The 9393-nt window shown below is 50.9% G+C and overlaps 1 pseudogene; it reads left to right on the top strand.

Moving 5' to 3' along the window:
- Window positions 1-5702, top strand: part of LOC112076214 (kinesin-like protein KIF3B) — a 9221-nt pseudogene extending 3519 nt beyond the window's left edge.
- The last annotated feature ends 3691 nt before the right edge of the window (window positions 5703-9393 follow it).

The raw sequence follows: 9393 nt of genomic DNA, 5'->3' as shown, positions 1-9393 counted from the left end.
GCCTGCCTGTTACTATAGTCATATAGGCCTACTGGATTATTATAAGCCTGCTGTTAATGTAGTCATATAGCCTACTGAATTGTATGTCATAGTCTGCCTGTTACTGTAGTCATATAGGCCTACTGAATTATTATAGCTGCCGTTACTGTAGCATATAGGCCTACTGAGATTATTTATAGCCTGCCTGTTACTGTAAGTCAATTAGAGGCCTATTGAATTATTAATAGCTCGCCTGTTACTGTAGTCATATAGCCTACTGAATTATTATAGTCTGCCTGTTACTGTAGTTCATATAGGCCTACGAATTTTATAGTCTGCCTGTTACTGGTAGTCATATAGGCCTACTGAATAGTAAGATGACTACATCCTACAATCTAAGCTAGATGCCCTCAATCTCACACAAATTATCAAGGAACCTACCAGGTACAACCCTAAATCCGTAACCATGGGCACCCTCATAGATATCATCCTGACCAACTTGCCCTCCAAATACACCTCTGCTGTCTTCAACCAGGATCTCAGCGATCACTGCCTCATTGCCTGCGTCCGTAATGGGTCCGTGGTCAAACGACCAACCCTCATCACTGTCAAATGCTCCCTTAAACACTTCAGCGAGCAGGCCTTTCTAATCGACCTGGCCCGGGTATCCTGGAAGGATATTGACCTCATCCCGTCAGTAGAGGATGCCTGGTTGCTCTTTAAATGTGCTTTCCTCACCATCTTAAATAAGCCCCATTTAAACAATGTAGAACTAAGAACAGATATAGCCCTTGGTTCACCCCAGACCTGACTGCCCTTGACCAGCACAAAAACATCCTGTGGTGTTCTGCATTAGCATCGAATAGCCCCCGCGATATGCAACTTTTCAGGGAAGTCAGGAACCAATATACTCAGTCAGTTAGGAGAGTGAAGGCTAGCTTTTTCCTACCCCAGCCAACAGCTCTGCACCCCCCACAGCAACTTGCCCAAGCCCCCCCCCTTCTCCTTCACCCAAATCCAGACAGCTGATATTCTGAAAGAGTTGCAAAATCTGGACCCCTACAAATCAGCCGGGCTAGACAATCTGGACCCTCTCTTTCTAAAATTATCTGCCGGAATTGTTGCAACCCCTATTACTAGCTTGTTCAACCTGTCTTTCGTATCGTCTGAGATCCCCTAAGATTGGAAAGCGGCCGCGGTCATCCCCCTCTTCAAAGGGGGAGACACTCTAGACCCAAACTGTTACAGACCTACAGTATATCCATCCTGCCCTGCCTTTCAGATCACCGACCATTTTGAATCCCACTGTACCTTCTCCACTATGCAATCTGGTTTCCGAGCTGGTCATGGGTGCACCTTAGCCACGCTTAAGGTCCTAAACGATATCATAACCACCATCGATAAAAGACAGTACTGTGCAGCCGTCTTCATCGACCTGGCCAAGGCTTTCGACTCTGTCAATCACCGCATTCTTATCGGCAGACTCAACAGCCTTMGTTTCTCAAATGGCTGCCTCGCCTACAACTACTTCTCAGACAGAGTTCAGTGTGTCAAATCGGAGTGCCTGTTGTCCAGACCTCTGGCAGTCTCTATGGGGGTACCACAGGGTTAAATTCTCGGGCCGACTCTTTTCTCTGTATATATCAATGATGTCACTCTTGCTGCTGGTGATTCTCTGATCCACCTCTACGCAGACGACACATTCTGTATACATCTGGCCCCTCTTTTGACACTGTGTTAACAACCCTCCAGGCGAGCTTCAATGCCATACAACACTCCTTCCGTGGCCTCCAACTGCTCTTAAATGCAAGTAAAACTAAATGCATGCTCTTCAACCGATCGCTGCCCGCACCCGCCCGCCCGCCTAGCATCACTACTCTGGACGGTTCTGACATAGAATATATGGACAACTACAAATACCTAGGTGTCTGGTTAGACTGTAAACTCTCCTTCCAGACTCACATTAAGCATCTCCAATCCAAATTAAATCTAGAATCGGCTCCCTATTTCGCACCAAAGCCTCATTCACTCATGCTGTCAAACATACCCAAGTAAAACTGACTATCCTACCGATCCTTGACTTCGGCGATGTCATTTACAAAATAGCCTCCAACACTCTACTCAGCAAATTGGATGTAGTCTATCACAGTGCCATCTGTTGTCACCAAAGCCCCATATACTACCCACCACTGATACTGTATGCTCTCGTTGGCTGGCCATCGCCTTACCTCAGCTCACTGGTCACCATAGCAACACCCATCCGTAACACGCGCTCCAGCAGGTATATCTCACTGGTCACCCCGAAGCCAATTCCTCTTTGGCTGCCTTTCCTTCCAGTTCTCTGCTGCCACTGACTGGAACGAATTGCAAAAATCACTGAAGCTGGGTCTTATATCTCCCCACTAACTTTAAACATCAGCTGTCAGAGCAGCTCACAGATCATTGCACCTGTAACAAATCCATCGGTAAATAGCCCATCCAACTACCCTATCCCCATATTGTTATTTTTAAATGTTTTTGCTCCTTTGCACCCCAATATCTCTACTTGCACATCAATCTTCTGCACATCTATCATTCCTGTGTTTATGCTAAATTGTAATTATTTCGCCTCTATGGCCTATTTATTGACTTAACCCCCTAATCTTACTTCATTTGCACACACTGTATATAGACTTTTTCTACTGTATTATTGACTGTACGTTTTTTTTTTCCATGTGTAACTCAGTGTTGTTGTTTGTGTCGCACTGCTTTGCTTTATCTTGGCCAGTCATCTTGAACTTCTTCCATTTTCTAATAATTGCGCCAACAGTTGTTGCCTCTTCACAAGCTGCTTGCCTATTGTCCTGTAGCCCATCCCAGCCTTGTGCAGGTCTACAATTTTATCCCTGATGTCCTTACACAGCTCTCTGGTCTTGGCCATTGTGGAGAGGTTGGAGTCTGTTTGATTGAGTGTGTGGACCTTTTATCAGGTAACGAGTTCAAACAGGTGCAGTTAATACAGGTAATGAGGTGGAGAACAGGAAGCTTCTTAAAGAAAAACTAACAGGTCTGTGAGCCGGGAATTCTTACTGGTTGGTAGGTGATCAAATACTTATGTCATGCAATAAAATGCAAATTAATTACTTAAAAATCATACAATGTGATTTTCTGGATTTTTGTCATGGTGTCATGGTCCACTAGGGACTTGTTGTCGTCATATTAAGTTTCCAATAATAACCTATATCGTGTGTGTGTGTGTGTGTGTGTGTGTTGTGTGTGTGTGTGTGTGTGTGTGTGTGTGTGTGTGTGTTGTTGTGTGTGTGTGTGTGTTGTGTGTGTGTGTGTGTGTGGTGTGTGTGTGTGTGTGTGTGTGTGTGTATCTTATGTTTATCATTTAGCTTGTTAGTGAATAAATATCACATCAATCACACCATTGTGTGGTACGGAATGATCAGTGAGACCCGGGTTTGTGCGCGTTACGAGGTCTACGACCTTCAGAATGAGACTGATATGAGGAAATTATGAATTAGTGACTGGTATGATATCTATATATCTTTGAGTTAATTCGGGAGATGGTAACTCATTAACTTCTTGCGGATTAGTGAACGCTAGCATTTCGAAAAACTTCCGGTGAAATTGCAGAGGCCAAATTGAAATTCAATTTGTCACGCCCTGACCATAGAGAGCTTTTATTTCTATGTTGGTTAGGTTGGGGTGTGAATAAGGGTGGGTTATCTAGGTGAATTATATTTTATGTTGGTCTAGTATGGTTCCCAATCAGAGGTAGCTGTTTATTGTTGTCTCTGATTGGGGATCATATTTAGGTAGCCATTTCCCCCATTGTGCTTGTGGGATCTTGTCTAGGTTAGTTGCCTGTGAGCACTACTCTGACTTTCATGTTTTCGTTTGTTCGCTTTAATGTTTTTGTTCATATAAATTTCCTTCTCTAAATAAAAGGATGGAAACATACCCGCTGCATCTTGTCAACTCTATAACGACCGTAGAGCAGAAGATCCCACCACAAATGGACCAAGCAGCATGGCCAGGAGGAAGAAGACATCTGGATTTGGGAGGAGATAATGGCAGGGAGACGAAAGCCTTCCATGGAAGTAGACGCTAGGAGGATCAACGGCGACTCCGAAGTTCATGACCACGACGGAAGCCCGAGAGGCAGCCCCAAAAAATTATTGGGGGGTGGACACGGGTTGGTCGGCGAAGCCGAAGGGCGAGTTTGAGAGCGAAGAGGAATATTGGGATAGACTGAGCGAGGAGTATTGTGCGATAGTTGATGGGAGTGATGAGGTAGAGTGGATGTTTTGGTGTCTGGAGCAAGACAGTCGTCGTGAGGAGCGTGGGACCAGTCAAGCACCATGGTTTTGCGAAGATCGCAATGTTGTTTCCAGTGCGCATCCACAGCCCGGTGCGTTCTGTGCCAACTCCTCCACTTGCCGTGCGAAAGTGAGCTCCAGCCAGGATGGGTTTGTGCCGGCTCAGCGCTCCTGTCTCAGTATCGCCTCGCTCGGTCCAGGATATCCTGCGCCGGCTCTGCGCACTGTGTTCCAGTGGCCTTCACAGCCGCAGTGCATCCTGTGCCTCCCCGCACTCGTCCTGAGGTGCGTGTCATCAGCCCGGTGCCACCTGTACGGGTCCTACGCATCAGGCCTCAAGTGCGCCTCCACAGCTCAGTACGTCCTGTGCCTCCTCTCCGCACCCGCCTGAGGTGCGTGTCATCAGCCCGGTGCCACCTGTACCGGTCCAACAATCAGGCCTCCAGTGCGCCTCCACAGTCCAGAGCTTCCGGCGACAGTTCCCAGTCCAGAGCTTCCGGCAACAGGTCCCAGTCCAGAGCTTCCAGCGACATTCCCAGTCAAAGCTTCCGGCGAGTTTCAACAGTCCGGAACCTCCAACGACGGTCCACAGTCCGGAACCTCCTACGACAGTCCACAGTCCGGAACTTCCTGAGAGCGGTCCACAGTCCGGAACCTCCTACGATGGTCCCAGTCCGGAACGTCCTACGACGGTCCACAGTCGGAACTGTTCTCGCTACTTTTTTTTTTCTTCCTGAGACGGATCCTACATCGCGATTGAGACGGTCACTGTCGGAAACCTCCAGCGATCGGTCGCACGGTCCAAAGCTCCAGCAACGGTCTAAATACGGTCCAGAGCCTCCGCGACGGTCTGCGGTCCAGCAGTCTCGTGACGGTCTGCGGCCGGAGCCTCCAGCGACGATTACGGTCTCAGAGTTTCCCAGCGACGAACCACGGTCCGGAGTCTCCCCTGCGACAGATCTAGCGGTCCGGAGTCCCCGGAACGTATCTAACGGTCCCGGTTCCTACTGGCCGCCGATTCACGGTCCGGAGTACCGCGACGATAGCAGGCCTAGAGCCACCGGCGACGATTCAGCGGATCCGGAGCATCCGCGCGACGATCAACCGGTACCGGAGCATCGGGACGATCCACGTTCCGGAGCATCCGGCGACGATCCACCGTCCGGGCATCCGGCGGGGGTTCTCAGTCCGGAGCCTACTGCAAGGGTTTCCCATCCGAAGCCTCGGCACGATTACGCGGTCCAGAGTTCCCAGCGACGAACCACGGTCCGGAGTCCTTCGGCGACAATCTCGGTCGCGAGTCCCTGCGACGACATCTACGGTCCCGGAGTCCGCCGGAGATCTAAAACGGTGGTTTCATCTGGCCGTGACGTTCCAGGTCCGGAGCTGACCGAGCGACGATTCACGTGTCCGTGAACCATTCCGGCGACGATTCACGGGTCCGGAGCATCGGCGACGATCCACAAGGTACCGGAGCATCGGCGACGATTCTACGTTCCGGTTCCTCCGGCGACGATCCACGGCCTAGAGCCACGCGGGACGATCCAACGTCCGAGAGCATCCGGCGACGATGCCACCGGTCCGGAGCATGACCGTCGGGGGCGGCTTCTGGTGGCGGGGCGAAGTACCCACTCCGCTCGTTGAAAACACGTCAGCTCGGGGTAGAACCGGACCTGGAATCCTCTGCCGGATGCTCCGGACCGTGGATCGTCGCCGGATGGCCTCCGGACCGTGGATGTCGCCGGGGGCTCTAGGCCGTGGACTCGTCGCCGGAGGAACCAGACTTAGACCCGGAATGTCGCGGACTGGTCTCGCGGATCCGCGGGGAGTGGTGCGTAGGCCTGTTCGTCGCCGGAGGCCCGACTGCGTCCCGGATGCTCGGCGTGGATCGTCGCCGGATGCTCGGACCGTGAATGTCGCCGTGTAGTATCGCGCTCTCCGACGTGAATCGTCGGCAATGAACCGCGACCGTAGATCGTTGCCGGGGACTTCCGGACCGTAGATCGTCGCAGGGGACTCTGGAGCGTAGATTTCGCGGGACTCCGGACCGTGGTTCGTCGCTGGGAACTTCTGGACGTAGATCGTCGCCGGAGGCTTCGGATTGGAACCTTGGCAGGGGCTCCGGACTGAGAACCCCCGCGATGCTCCGACGTGGATCGTCAGCCGGATGCTCCGGAACGTGGATCGTCGCCGGGTCAGCTGCTCGCGGAGACCGGCCGTTGAATACGTCGCCGGATGCTCCGGCAACGTGGATCGTTCGCCGGGGGCTCTTAGCCTGTGCATCGCTTCGCCGGTAAGCTCCGGACACGCTGAATCGTCGCCAGAGATGGACGAGATCGCGGACTCGGACCGTTAGATCGTCGCAGGGGACTCCGGACCGTAGATATGTCGCCGGGAACTTCCGTGACCGGTGGTTCTCGGCTGGGAACTCTGGACCGTAGAGTCGTCGCTGGGGCTCGGACCGCAGAACCGTCACTGGAGACTCTGGACCGCAGACCGTCGCTGGAGGCTCTGGACCGTAGACGCGTTGCTGGAGGGCTTTGGACCGGTTGACCGTCGCTGGAGGTCTCCGGACAGGGGACCCGTCATCAGGGGTTTCCGGACTGGGACCTCTCGAAGTTCCGGATGTGGACACGTCGTAGGAACGTCCGGACTGTGGACCATGTTGGAGGAAGGGTTCCGGACTGTGGACCGTCTCCGGAAGTTCCGACTGGGACTGTGGGGCACTGTTGCCGTGTTAGGAGGTTCGGACTGTGGACCGGTCGTTTGGAGGTTCCGGACTGTGAAAGCGTCGCCTGGAAGCTTTGGACTGGGAATGTCGGGAAGCTCTGGACTGGGGGACCTGTTGCCGGTAACTCTGGGACTGGGACTGTCGCCGGAACTCTGGACATGGTGGAGGCGCACTGGAGCCTGATGTTGGTGGACTGGTACAGTGGCAACCGGGGCCTGTGACACGCACCTCAGGGGCGGGTGCGGAGAGGAGACAGGACGTACTGGACTGTGGGAGGCGCACTTGAGGCCTGATGCGTAGGACCGGTACAGGGGGCAGACCGGGCTGATGAACGCACTCAGGACGAGTGGCGGGGAGGAGGCACAGGAGTGCCACTGGGCTGTAAGGCGCACGTGGAAAAACACAGTGCGCAGAGACCGGCGCAGGATATCCTGGACCGAGAAGGCTACTGGAGACCAGGAGTCGCGAGCCGCCACAACCCATCTGGTCTGGATGCTCACTTTCGCACGGGCAAGTGTGAGAGTTGCGCACAGACGACCGGGCTAGTGGATGCGCAACTGGAAAACACATTGCGTATCTTCGCAAGAAAACATGGTTGTCTGACACTGGTCGACGCTCGACTCACGACGCACTGGTCTTGCTTTTCCAGAACACCAAAACATCCACTGCTAACCTCATCACTCCCATCAATCTATGCTCACAATTACTCCTCGCTCATCTATCCCAATAATTCCTCTTCGCTCTCAAACTCGCCCTTCCGGCTTCGTCCTGACCGAACCCGTGTCGCACCCCCACAAAATTTTTTGCGGGCTGCCTCTCGGGCTTTCCGTCGTGGTCATCGAACTTCGGAGTCAGCGTTGCATCCTCCTGCGTCTACTTCCCATGGAAGGCTTTTCGTCTCGCTTTCTCCTACAAGTCCGGATGTCTTCTCCTCCTGGCCATGCTGCTTGGTCCATTTGTGGTGGGATCTCTGTCACGGTCGGTTATAAGGAGTGGAATCGCAAGATGCGCAGCGTGGTATGTTTCCATCCATTTTTATTTAAGAAGAGAAACTTAAGTGCACAAAAACAAATAAAGCGACAACGAAACGATGAAGCTAGAGTAGGTTGCTACAAGGCGGAATATAGTAGATAGCGCTAGACAAAGATCCCATAAGCACAATGGGGAATGGCTACCTAAATATGATGTCGAATCAGAGACAAGCAATGAAACAGCTACCTCTGATTGGGAACCATACTAGACCAAGCATAGTAAATGATAAATTCCAAACCTAGATAACCCACCCTTATTGCAACACCGCACTAACAAACATAGATAGAATATAAAGGCTCTCTATGGTAGGGGTGATCAATTGGAATTTCAATTTCTGGGCGCTCTGCATTTTCACCGAAGTGTGTATTGCGAAAGCTAGCGGTCTCACTAATGACCGCTAGGTAAGTTAATGATTACCATCTGCCTCGAATTAACTCAAAGCAAGTAATATAGATATTCATGACCAGTCACTAAGTTTCGATAATTGTCCTCATATCAGTCTCATTTGCAGGTCGTAGACCTCGTAACGCTGCACAAAACCCGGAGTCTCAACTGAGTGTCTATGTCCGTACCACACAATGTTGGTGGATTGATGTGATTATTTAATCTCACTTAACAAGCTAAATGATAAATATAGAATATCACACCACAACACACACAACACAACACACACACACACACACACACAACACACACACCAACACACACACACACACACTAGGGCACATCATTTCTAACACACACACACAACAACAAACACAGCACAGCAATCCACAGTCATAGCTTCGTTTGTACTACTAGCAGCATCACGATATAGGTTATTGATTGGAAACTTGATGATTTGACGACAACAAGTTCCCTAGTGGAAACCATTGACAACATGCCAAAAATCCAGAAATCACATTGTTATGATTTTTTAAGTTAATTAATTTGCATTTTATTGCATTGACATAAGTATTTGATCACCTACAAACCGTAAGAATTCCGGCTCTCACAGACCTGTTAGTTTTTTCTTTAAGAAGCTTAACTGTTCTCCAACTCATTACTGTATTAACTGCACCTGTTTGAACTCGTTTACTGTTACAGGTCCACACACTCAATCAACAGACTCCACTCTCCACAATGGCCAAGACCAGAGAGCTGTGTAAGGAATCAGGGATAAATTGTAAGGCACTGCACAAGGCTGGGATGGGCTACAGACATAGGCAGCAGCTTGGTGAGAAGGCAACCACTGTTGGCGCACTTATTAGAAAATGGAAGAAGTTGCAAGATGATGGCAAGATACAAAGCAAAGCAGTGCGACACAAAAACAACACTGAGTTTACACATGGAAAAAAAAAACGT

This window comes from Salvelinus sp. IW2-2015, unplaced genomic scaffold (assembly GCF_002910315.2).
Source record: "Salvelinus sp. IW2-2015 unplaced genomic scaffold, ASM291031v2 Un_scaffold3630, whole genome shotgun sequence".
In the NCBI taxonomy this organism is placed as follows: Eukaryota; Metazoa; Chordata; class Actinopteri; order Salmoniformes; family Salmonidae; genus Salvelinus; species Salvelinus sp. IW2-2015.
The sequence above is the reverse complement of the archived record's forward strand: the minus strand, read 5'-3'. Positions and strand labels throughout refer to the sequence as shown.